The sequence below is a fragment of the Papio anubis genome, chromosome 1, assembly GCF_008728515.1.
Source record: "Papio anubis isolate 15944 chromosome 1, Panubis1.0, whole genome shotgun sequence".
Classification (NCBI taxonomy): domain Eukaryota; kingdom Metazoa; phylum Chordata; class Mammalia; order Primates; family Cercopithecidae; genus Papio; species Papio anubis.
Window position 1 is genome coordinate 50,419,172 of NC_044976.1, and position 9,474 is coordinate 50,428,645.

At 46.5% G+C, this 9,474-nt stretch overlaps 1 protein-coding gene across 1 annotated transcript in view; it reads right to left on the reverse strand.

Annotated features, from left to right (window-relative positions):
- Nucleotides 1-9,003, reverse strand: part of RAB3B (RAB3B, member RAS oncogene family) — a 76,912-nt gene extending 67,909 nt beyond the window's left edge. The window contains exon 1 of the mRNA XM_021941531.2: nucleotides 8,782-9,003. The gene's annotated coding sequence lies outside the window, so the exon portion shown is untranslated. The remainder of the gene's footprint in view (nucleotides 1-8,781) is intronic.
- Between the last annotated feature and the right edge of the window lie 471 nt (nucleotides 9,004-9,474).

Sequence of the window (9,474 nt, forward strand, 5' to 3'; positions counted from 1 at the left end):
TTCCTATTGCCTAGTGACATAGTAGCCATGGTAACATTGTAGCACAACATATTACTCACGCGTTTGTGTTGACACTGGTGTAAACAAACCTACTACATTGCCAGTTGTATAAAAGTACAGCACATACTATTATGTGCAATACATAATACTTGATATTGATAATAAATGACTATGTTACTGGTTTCTATATTTACTTACTACACTTTTATTGTTATTTTAGAGTGTACTTTTTCTACTTAATTTTTTTTTTTAAGTTAACAGTAAAACAGCCTCAGGCAGGTCCTTCAGAAGGTATTCCAGAAGAAGACATTGCCATAAGAGATGACAGCTCCATGCCTATTATTGCCCCTGAAGACCTTCCAGTGGGACAAGATGTGGAAATGGAAGGCAGTGATATTGATGCTCCTGTACCCTGTGTAGGCCTAAGCTCATGTGTGTATTTGTGTCTTCCTTTTTAACAAAATAATTTCAAACATACATTTTAAAACTAAGGAAGAAAATAAAGAAAAGTCCAGGTTCAGTGTCTCATGCCTGTAATTCCAACACTTTGGGAGGCCAAGGTGGGAGAATCGCTCAAGCCAAGGAGTTTGAGGCTGCAGTGACCCATGATTGCACCACTGCATTCCAATCCAGGTGACACAGTGAGCCTTCATCTCAAAAAAGCCCATACAATGTGTTTGCACTTTAAGCTAAGTGTTATTATAAAAGAGTCTATGGCTGGGCATGGTGGCTCAGGCCTGTAATCCCAGACTTTGGGAGGCTGAGGCAGGCAGATCACTTGAGGTCAGGAGTTCGAGACCAGCCTAGCCAACATGGTGAAACCCCATCTCTACTAAAAATACAAAAATTAGCCGGGCGTGGTGGTGTGCGCCTGTAATCTCAGCTACTCAGGAGGCTGAGGCACAAGAATTGCTTGAACTCGAGAGGTGGAAGTTGCAGTGAGCAGAGATCCACTGTACTCCAGGCTGGGTGACAGAGCAAGACTCAATCTCAAAAAAAAAAAAATAATAATAATAATAAATAAAAGAGTCTAAAAGGTTTTAAACATTTTTTAAGTTTATAAAGTTTAAAAGTTATGGTAAGCCAAAGTTAATTTATTATTGAAGAAAAATATTTTTAAATAAATTTAGTGTAGCCTAAGTGTACAGTGTTTATAAAGTCTCCTGTAGTGCATGGTAATGTCCTAGGCCTTCACATTCACTCACCACTCACTCACTGACTCCCCCAGAGCAACTGCCGACCCTGCAAGCTCCATTCATGGTAAATGTCCTATACAGGTGTATCATTTTTTATATCATACCATATTATGGCTGGGTGCAGTGGTTCACACCTGTAATCCCAGCACTTTGGGAGGCTGAGGCGGGTGGATCACTTGAGGTCAGGAGATAGAGACCAGCCTGGCCAACATGATGAAACCCCATCTCTACTAAAAATACAAAAAATTAGCCAGGCATGGTGGCAGATGCCTGTAATCCCAGCTATTCGGGAGGCTGAGGTTGCAGTGAGCTGAGATTGCACCACTGCACTCCAGCTTGGGTGACAGAGCCAGACTCAGTCTCAAAAAAAAAAAAAAAAAAAAAAAAACTACATTTTTACTGTACCTTTTCTATGTTTAGATGTGTTTAGATACACAAATACTTACCACTGTGTTACAATTGCCTGCCGTATTCAATACAGTAACATGCTGTACAGGTTTGTAGCCTAGGAGCTATAGGCCATCTATTCCATATAGACTATGTGTATAGTAAGCTATACCGTATACCATATAGATTTGTGTAAGTATACTCTATGATGTTCATACAACTATGAAATCACCTAATGACACATTTCTCGGAACATATCCTTGTCATTAGCAATGCATGACTGGACTTAAATAATTCCGAAAGTACTACAAATGTATGAGATTTTGAGACCAGGCGCAGTGGCTCAGCCCCATAATCCCAGCACTTTGGGAGGCCAAGGCAGGTGGATCACTTGAGCTCAGGAGTTTGAGATCAGCCTGGCCAACATGGTGAAATCCAGTCTCTACTAAAAATACAAAAATTAGCCAGGCATGGTGGCGCATGCCTGTAATTCCAGCTACTCAGGAGACTGAAGCACAGGAATTGCCTTGAACCCAGGAGGCGGAGGCTGCAATGAGTCAAGATCGCACAACTACACTCCAGTCTGGGCGACAGAGTAAGAAACTGTCTCAAAAAAAAAAAAAAAAAAAAGAAAGTATGGGCTGGGCGCAGTGGCTCACGCCTGTAATCCCAGTACTTTGAGAGGCCAAGGCAGGCGAATCATGAGGTCAGGAGTTCGAGACCAGCGTGGCCAACATGGTGAAACCCCGTCTCTACTAAAAATACAAAAAATTAGCTGGGCATGGTGGCGGCTGCTGTAATCACAGCTACTCTGGAGGCTGAGGCAGGAGAATCACTTGAACCCGGGAGGCAAAGGTTACAGTGAGCCGAGACCATGCCACTGCATTTCAGCCTGGGCAATAGTGGAGATTCTCTTAAAAAAAAAAAAAAAGTATGAATGAGACTTTGAAAACTCTAAAAAAAAAATAATTTCAGTTGATTGCATTATATTCCATCCTATAGATGTGTCATAAGATCAATTCTTTTTTTATTTTTATTTTTGAGAAGGAGTCTCACTCTGTCACCCTGGCTGGAGTGCAATGGTGCAATCACAGTCTTGGCTCACTGCAACCTCCACCTCCCGGGTTCAAGCGACTCTCCTGCCTCAGCCTCCCAAGTAGCTGGGACTACAGGTGCTCACCATCACACCCAGCTAATTTTTGTATTTTTAGTAGAGACAGGGTTTCACCATGTTGGCCCAGCCAGATCAATTCTTTAATATTGTCACTTTCTTTAGGAAGTTGTTTTTCTACTCTTAATTACTATAAATTAAACTACAGTGAACATTTCTTTACATAAATTTTTGTACATTTTCCTAATTATTTCCTTGAGAGAGATTCCTTGAGGTGGAATTGCTGGTCAAAGAGTCACTTTACTAAAACATAAATTTGATCTTTACCACCATTTCATATCCTTTATCTTATTTTATCCTCTAAATAAACCTGGGAAATAAAGCTGGAAAGACAGGGATGATTATTTCTATTTGATCAAGAAGGAAACTGAAAGTGAGAAATTAAAAAGATTCGCCCAAATCTCACAGCTAACAGCCAAGACTAGACTTAGTACCCTGCGGTGTTATGAAAAAGTTTAAAATCAAGGCTCTAACCCTCAGATGAATTCTTAGGTAAGTCATATTCTCTCTCTAAGTCACAGCACTTTTACCTTAAAATAGAGAAAATGCCACCTACTTCACAGAGCTTGGTACAAATAGAATGAGTAGTACTATACGTAAACAATCTGACACAGTTTCTCAGCCCATGGAGGTACTGAACATATATTATTTCACTGACGCCTTTAATTCACTCTGCAGGCAAATCTTGTTCAACTGCCCTCTCCCTGATAGTGGCTCCATTATTTGGGCCTGTTTTACAATTAACTGTTTGCTCCCTCTTCTGGATTCAAGGGGGCTTTATCCATACTTACATCTGATCAACGCTAGACCTATAGGAAATCCTTAGAGGGTGTTATGTCTTTCAAGAAACACATATAGAGCATTTTTCAAGTGCCAGACTATCAGTGTAAATGTCAGATTATTGGTCTTCATTTTTCTGATGTAGCCCAGCTTCACATTCTTAAACTGCTAGAATTAGAAGGGACTTTGGAGTAGCAGCTTTATTGTAACAAAAAGCCTGGCTACTGGGCCCAGCTTTCCCAGTAACTCAATGTGTAAACTTGGCCAACCTACTTAAATTCTATGCCTCAGTGTCCTCATCTGACAATAATACCTACTTTCACAAGGTGCTGTGAATTTTAAATAAGAGAATTGTATGTGCTGAGAAAAATACTTGTAGCCTTGTGTAGAATCAGTGAGAAATTTGTCTGCCTTTATTAGCTATGACTGCCACAGATATGAGACTAGGGAGTGATGCCAAGAGTAAAAAATTGTTTCAGTTCCTGATCTACCTCCATTTATCTTATAGGTAAAAAAAAAAAAAAAAAAAAAAAAAGAGGCCCTGTAAAGACAAGTGATTTGTCCAAGCTCACACAGCAAGTCAGTTGGAGGGTCATGAATGGAACTTCTGTTACCTAATGGCTTCCAGGTTTCACGGGATTAAGGAAAATGAAAACCATAACAATTTTAGAGTGAATAAAGAAGCATTCTGGCTGGGCATGGTGGCTCACGCTTGTAATCCCAACACTTTGGGAGGCCAAAGTGGGAAAATCACTTGAGGCCAGGAGTTCAAAACCAGCTTGGGAAACCGTGAGATTCCATTTCTACAATTTTTTTTTTTTTTTTTTTTTTTTGGAGACAATCTCGCTCTGTTGCCCAGGCTGGAGTGCAGTGGTGCGATCTAGGCTCACTGCAAGCTCCACCTCCTGGGTTCACACCATTCTCCTGCCTCAGCCTCCTCAGTAGCTGGGACTACAGGCGTCTGCCACCACGCCCAGCTAATTTTTTGTATTTTTAGTAGAGACGGGGTTTCACCGTGTTAGCCACGATGGTCTCAATCTCCTGACCTTGTGATCCACCCGCCTCGGCCTCCCAAAGTGCTGGGATTACAGGCTTGAGCCACCACACCCAGCCAAAAAAATTTTAAATTAGCTGGATGTGGTAGTGTGCACCTGTAGTCCTCAGTACTTGGGAGGCTGAGGCAGGAAAATCACTTGAGTTCAGGGGTTCGAGGTTACAGTGAGCTATGATTGCACCACTGTATCCCAGCCTGGGTGACAGAGTGAGACCCTATCTCTAAAAATAAAAATTAAAAAAAGAAGCATCCCCAACATCCTGAGTGTCTTGCTACCATACTGTACTTGCCATACCACACCGTCAGCATCTGCTTATGCACACGCAGCATGGCTTTCCCAGTAGGTGGTGTGAGAATGGGGAGAGGCAGAGAGCTGAGTTCAGTTGGAAGGCTCATTCAGATGGAAGCCCCCAAGGGGATCTTCTTAGGAGGGGGTGGCCAGGGGCTACTCAGACATTTGGAAGACAGGCAAAAAGCATCCCAGCAGGCAGCCGCCTGAGGCAGATCTAAGCAGACAGGTCACTGCACAGTGGTGCGTGCAGAATTGCATTTGTAAGATAAGCATCAATCAAATCTTTCCTCTATTTTGTGACAGTCACATAAAATGATAGAGCTATCTCCGTGACAAGCAATACAGATGAAGGCCCAGGGACCATCTGGGAAGTCATCCCTGTCCCAGGCTGGGGGAAAGAAATGGCTCCTCAAAGGGTGGCTGTGAAAAACAAATAACCCTTTCAATCTGATAGGCAGCAGAAATAAGCACCTAAGGAAGAAGCCAACTTCAGCCAGGAAAGAGCAGGGGAAGAGAAGGAGAGAGCCCTAAAATCCAGCCAGAAGAGATCAGCTCAATAAATGGAGTGAAGGAGTGAATGAAGGAACTTACCTTTTGTTGGAAAGAGCATGAGCCTGAGTCCAAGCGACCTGGCATTTGAAAGATAAGCCCTGGCTCTTTCAGTGGTCCTGTAAACGTAAGCAAATCACACTCCTGGCCTCAGTTTCCTCATCTATAAAAGGAGTTCATAAAATGGCTTCCTGGCAAAACTGTTGCAAGAATTAAAACCTGTGTATGGGAGGGTGCTTTATTAACCCCTTAATTTTTTTGTTTGTTTGTCTCTGTGCTTCATAGTTTCTTCTAGCAAGTCATCCTGAGTAGTGGAAATAGTTTGGAGTTTCAAATCAAACAAACTAGATTCAGCTTCCAGGTCTATCATTTATTACGTATGAGACCTTGGCAAGAAATTTTACAAGATTAAGACAGTTTCTTCATTCATAAAACAAGTGTTGTTGGGAAAATTATAGGTAATGTGGGTAATACACCTAGAATAGTACAGTAATTTCTTGGTATAGGCAAGGGATTGGCTCCAGGACCTCCACCTATACTGAAATTCACACCTACTCAAGAACCACAGTTGGCCCAGTGGAACCCCCCTAGACTAAAAGTTGGTCGTCTGAATATACAGACTTCGCCTCCCTTCACTACTGTATTTTCTTCTCTTTTTCTTCTAAGAGATGGGTGTCACTCTGTTTCCCAGGATGGAGTACAGTGGCCTGATCATAATTCACTGTAGCTTCAAGTTCCTGGGCTCAAGCGATCCTCCTATCTCAGCCTCCCACGTAGCTGGGATTACATGTTCGAGCCATTGTGCTTGACCCACCATGGTATTTTTTTTTTTTTTTAAATCAGTGTTTGGTTGAAAAAGAAAATTGGGTATAAGTGGACTTGCACAGTTCAAACCCATGCTGTTCAAAGGTCAACTGTATATGCAATAACAGGGGCTCAATAAATGTAATTCCCTGTCTTCCTACTTGAAGCATTTCAGTGAGAATAATGAGGGAGTTGGGCAAATGTGGACCTCATCCTCCTCCTTTAAGCCACACTCTCCTTTTCTAATTCAATCTGTCTTTAGATCATTCCTCACTGCTAACCCATCACCACCTTTTCATTGTTTTCCCAGGTATCTTAGAGCTACAGAAACAATATCATAACAGCTACCATTTATTGAGCACCTAATAAATGTCAAGCATTCTACAAGATGCTTTCAATGCATTCCATCTTGCACACAACAGATGCTTGATATTCATTTCCTTCCTCCTCCAGATTGGAAAGAGATAGCCATGGGTGTGTCCACTGACAGAACGGAGGCACACCTGCAGAATAACATCAGTGTCCTCTCTCTTTGTACAGTGTTTTACAGTTTACAAAGTTCTTTTCACCTACATTATCCTATTTGATTCTCACAACAATTCTTGGAAATGGATGAAGAAATTGAGGCAGGAGCACCACCACAGCTCAATTATTCATTCAATCAACATTCACTAAGCACCTACTATGTACCAGGCCCTGTCCTATACTTTGGGGAGATGGAGAGAAACTCTAGGAGCTGCAAGCTCAGAGGGGGAACCTATTTAAAGATTTTCTATAGGTTACTGATGCCTCCCTTCATGTCATAATCTTTAAGAAACTGAAGATTTATTTCTTGGACTGGAGATGCTTTTAGATTTTTGCCTTTTCCCATACGGTTTCCTCTGATAGGAACACACTTTCCTCCACTGCTAGCTAAATCCTTCATGACCAGAAAGCCTTCTCCAACCCACCCACCTCCCCAAGAATGCCTCTTCTCTGGCTCCCACAGTACCAGGGCTTTCCACTTCTATATATAGGGACTTTCACAGCTTCCATTGTCTTCCTCTGTTTATAGGCACAGAACAGGTGGGCACCCACCTGTGCGCGCACACACACACACACCCTCTCCTTTTACTGTCTCCCACCCCTTTCCATCTGGATTCCAGGAAGCTGGGGGAAGAGGGCCCATCTTGTTGTGTTTGGGTTTTTTTTTGTTTTGTTTGTGTGTGTGTGTGGTTTTTTGTTTTTTGGGTTTTTTTGGTTTTTTGAGAGCCCATCTTTCTCCCACCCCCTCCACATCTCTCTTAGCTTCCAAAGGCTGCTGCTCTGCCCTCTCCAAAGTTCCTTCCACGCTGGGACTACAGAACAGAGTTGAATGACTTTTTCTGTCCATGATTCTCTTATTTTCTGTGACCCCTGGTGCCCATATAACAAGGTCCAGTGCCTGGGTCCCCTCTTTGGACTCCTGAGTGGCCAAGACACCGCTAGTGCCTGGGCCCCACTTCAATCCCCATTATCTTTCCACCCTTACACCACAACCCACACCTGGCCTCCTCTCCAGCCTGACCCAGCGCTCCACCACCCTATCTATACCCTCCGGGTTCTCTCACGATTCCTCCACTCGCAGCCGCCAGACCCTACTCTATTCCAGAGCCTCCTCCCCACTCCTGACCAGAATATAGGCCCCTGTGTCCATTTCCAAGGCCACTTCCCTCTGTCTCCACCACCTCCCTGCCCCCTTCCTCTGCAGCTGGGTAGACCCAGCCTGGCCTCTCACCCTTCCATTCTCCCAGGCTTCCCGCCCCCAAGCCCCACCCCTCACCTTCCATCTACAGTTATCCCCACGCTGGTCCGCAGCTGGGCTCCACCTCCGACCCCAGCTATCCCTACCCACATCCCCCATAAATGACCCTTTTTCGACCAGACACTGCCCTGCTGCCCTTCCCCATCCCAGCTATCCATACCCACATTCCCCACCCTCTGACCCTCTCCCGACCAGGGCACCAGGGATGCTCCCCAGCTGCCCAGCGCCCCTTCCCCTCGTCCCCTGAGTCCCCTCCAGCTCCAAACGACCCCCGCCCAGCCAGTCCCCTCCCCTCAGCTCCTCACCTCCACGCCTCCCCCCGTGCCCCCGGTCTAGCACCCCTCAATCCTCTCCCTCAGCGCCCCGTTCGCTGCCTCTCGGCTGCCCGGTACCCGCTTTCCGCACAGCCCCTCTCCGCCCTCCTCGCAGTTCCCTCGCCCCCCACGCCCCCGTTTCCCCCCCGCAATCCCTCGCTGCCCTCCAGTTGCCCCCATCTCTCCTCCCAGCCCCAGCGCCGTCTTTCTTGCTCCCCTCCCGCCCTTGGAGCTCCCCCGGCTGCCCCCATGGTCCGGGAGACCCCCTCGGCGCTCCCTCCCTAGGCTAGCCGCACCTCTGCCGCCGCAGAGCCCCCTCCCTCGCTCCTCCCCCGGCTCCCCTCCGCTGCCCCGTGCTCCTTCTCAGCGCCCGCTCTCGGTGCCCAGCGCCGCGCGCCGGGGATCTGTCCCTGATCTTCCGCGGGCGGGCTGCCCGGGCCGCGCCCCTTACCGCGGACTCCGAGTGCGGGACGACGGGTTCGCTCCCGTAAGGTCGGCGGGACAGTAGGACCTGGCGGCGGGAGGGAGCGGAGGGGGCCGGGGCAGGGCTCTGCGGGGCGCTGCGGGCGGGTCAGGTCCAGTCCTGTCTTCACGGAGGCGCCTGAGGGCTGAGGCTCCAGCTCCAGCGCTGCTCTCTCCGGCCGCGTCCAGGCCCCGCCCAGGGGCGGAGTCTGTGTTCGCCCCGCCCCGCCCCTCAACGCCTAGCAGGTGTAAGGAATCCGAGGTTACTTAGGACCTCCAGGTCCCCCATATCTGGGTGACTATCGTGATTTATCTTAATTGTCATGCCTCGTTCCATTGACTGAACTTACTAGGGTAATTAGAGAGCTTTGATGATACTGTAGCTAATGATGGGTAACAGTTTTGCCATTTCCAAACTGCTTTCTGGTCCGTTCTATCGCTCCGTCTTCACAAAAGCCCAGGGATGGAGGCTGACTACAAGCGGAAACGAAGCCAGAAACCTGGACGCTGTCCTCTACCCTATCTGTGCTTCCTTCACACCCCACATCCCACCGCCTTAACATATCCCTGCCCTGCCTCTGTGTCTCCATTGCCCTTGTTCTGACGCCGGCATCATCACTTGTTGCTTGGACTAATGCAACAGCTTCCTAATTCCTGCCTTCACCCTCCAATTCATCCTATA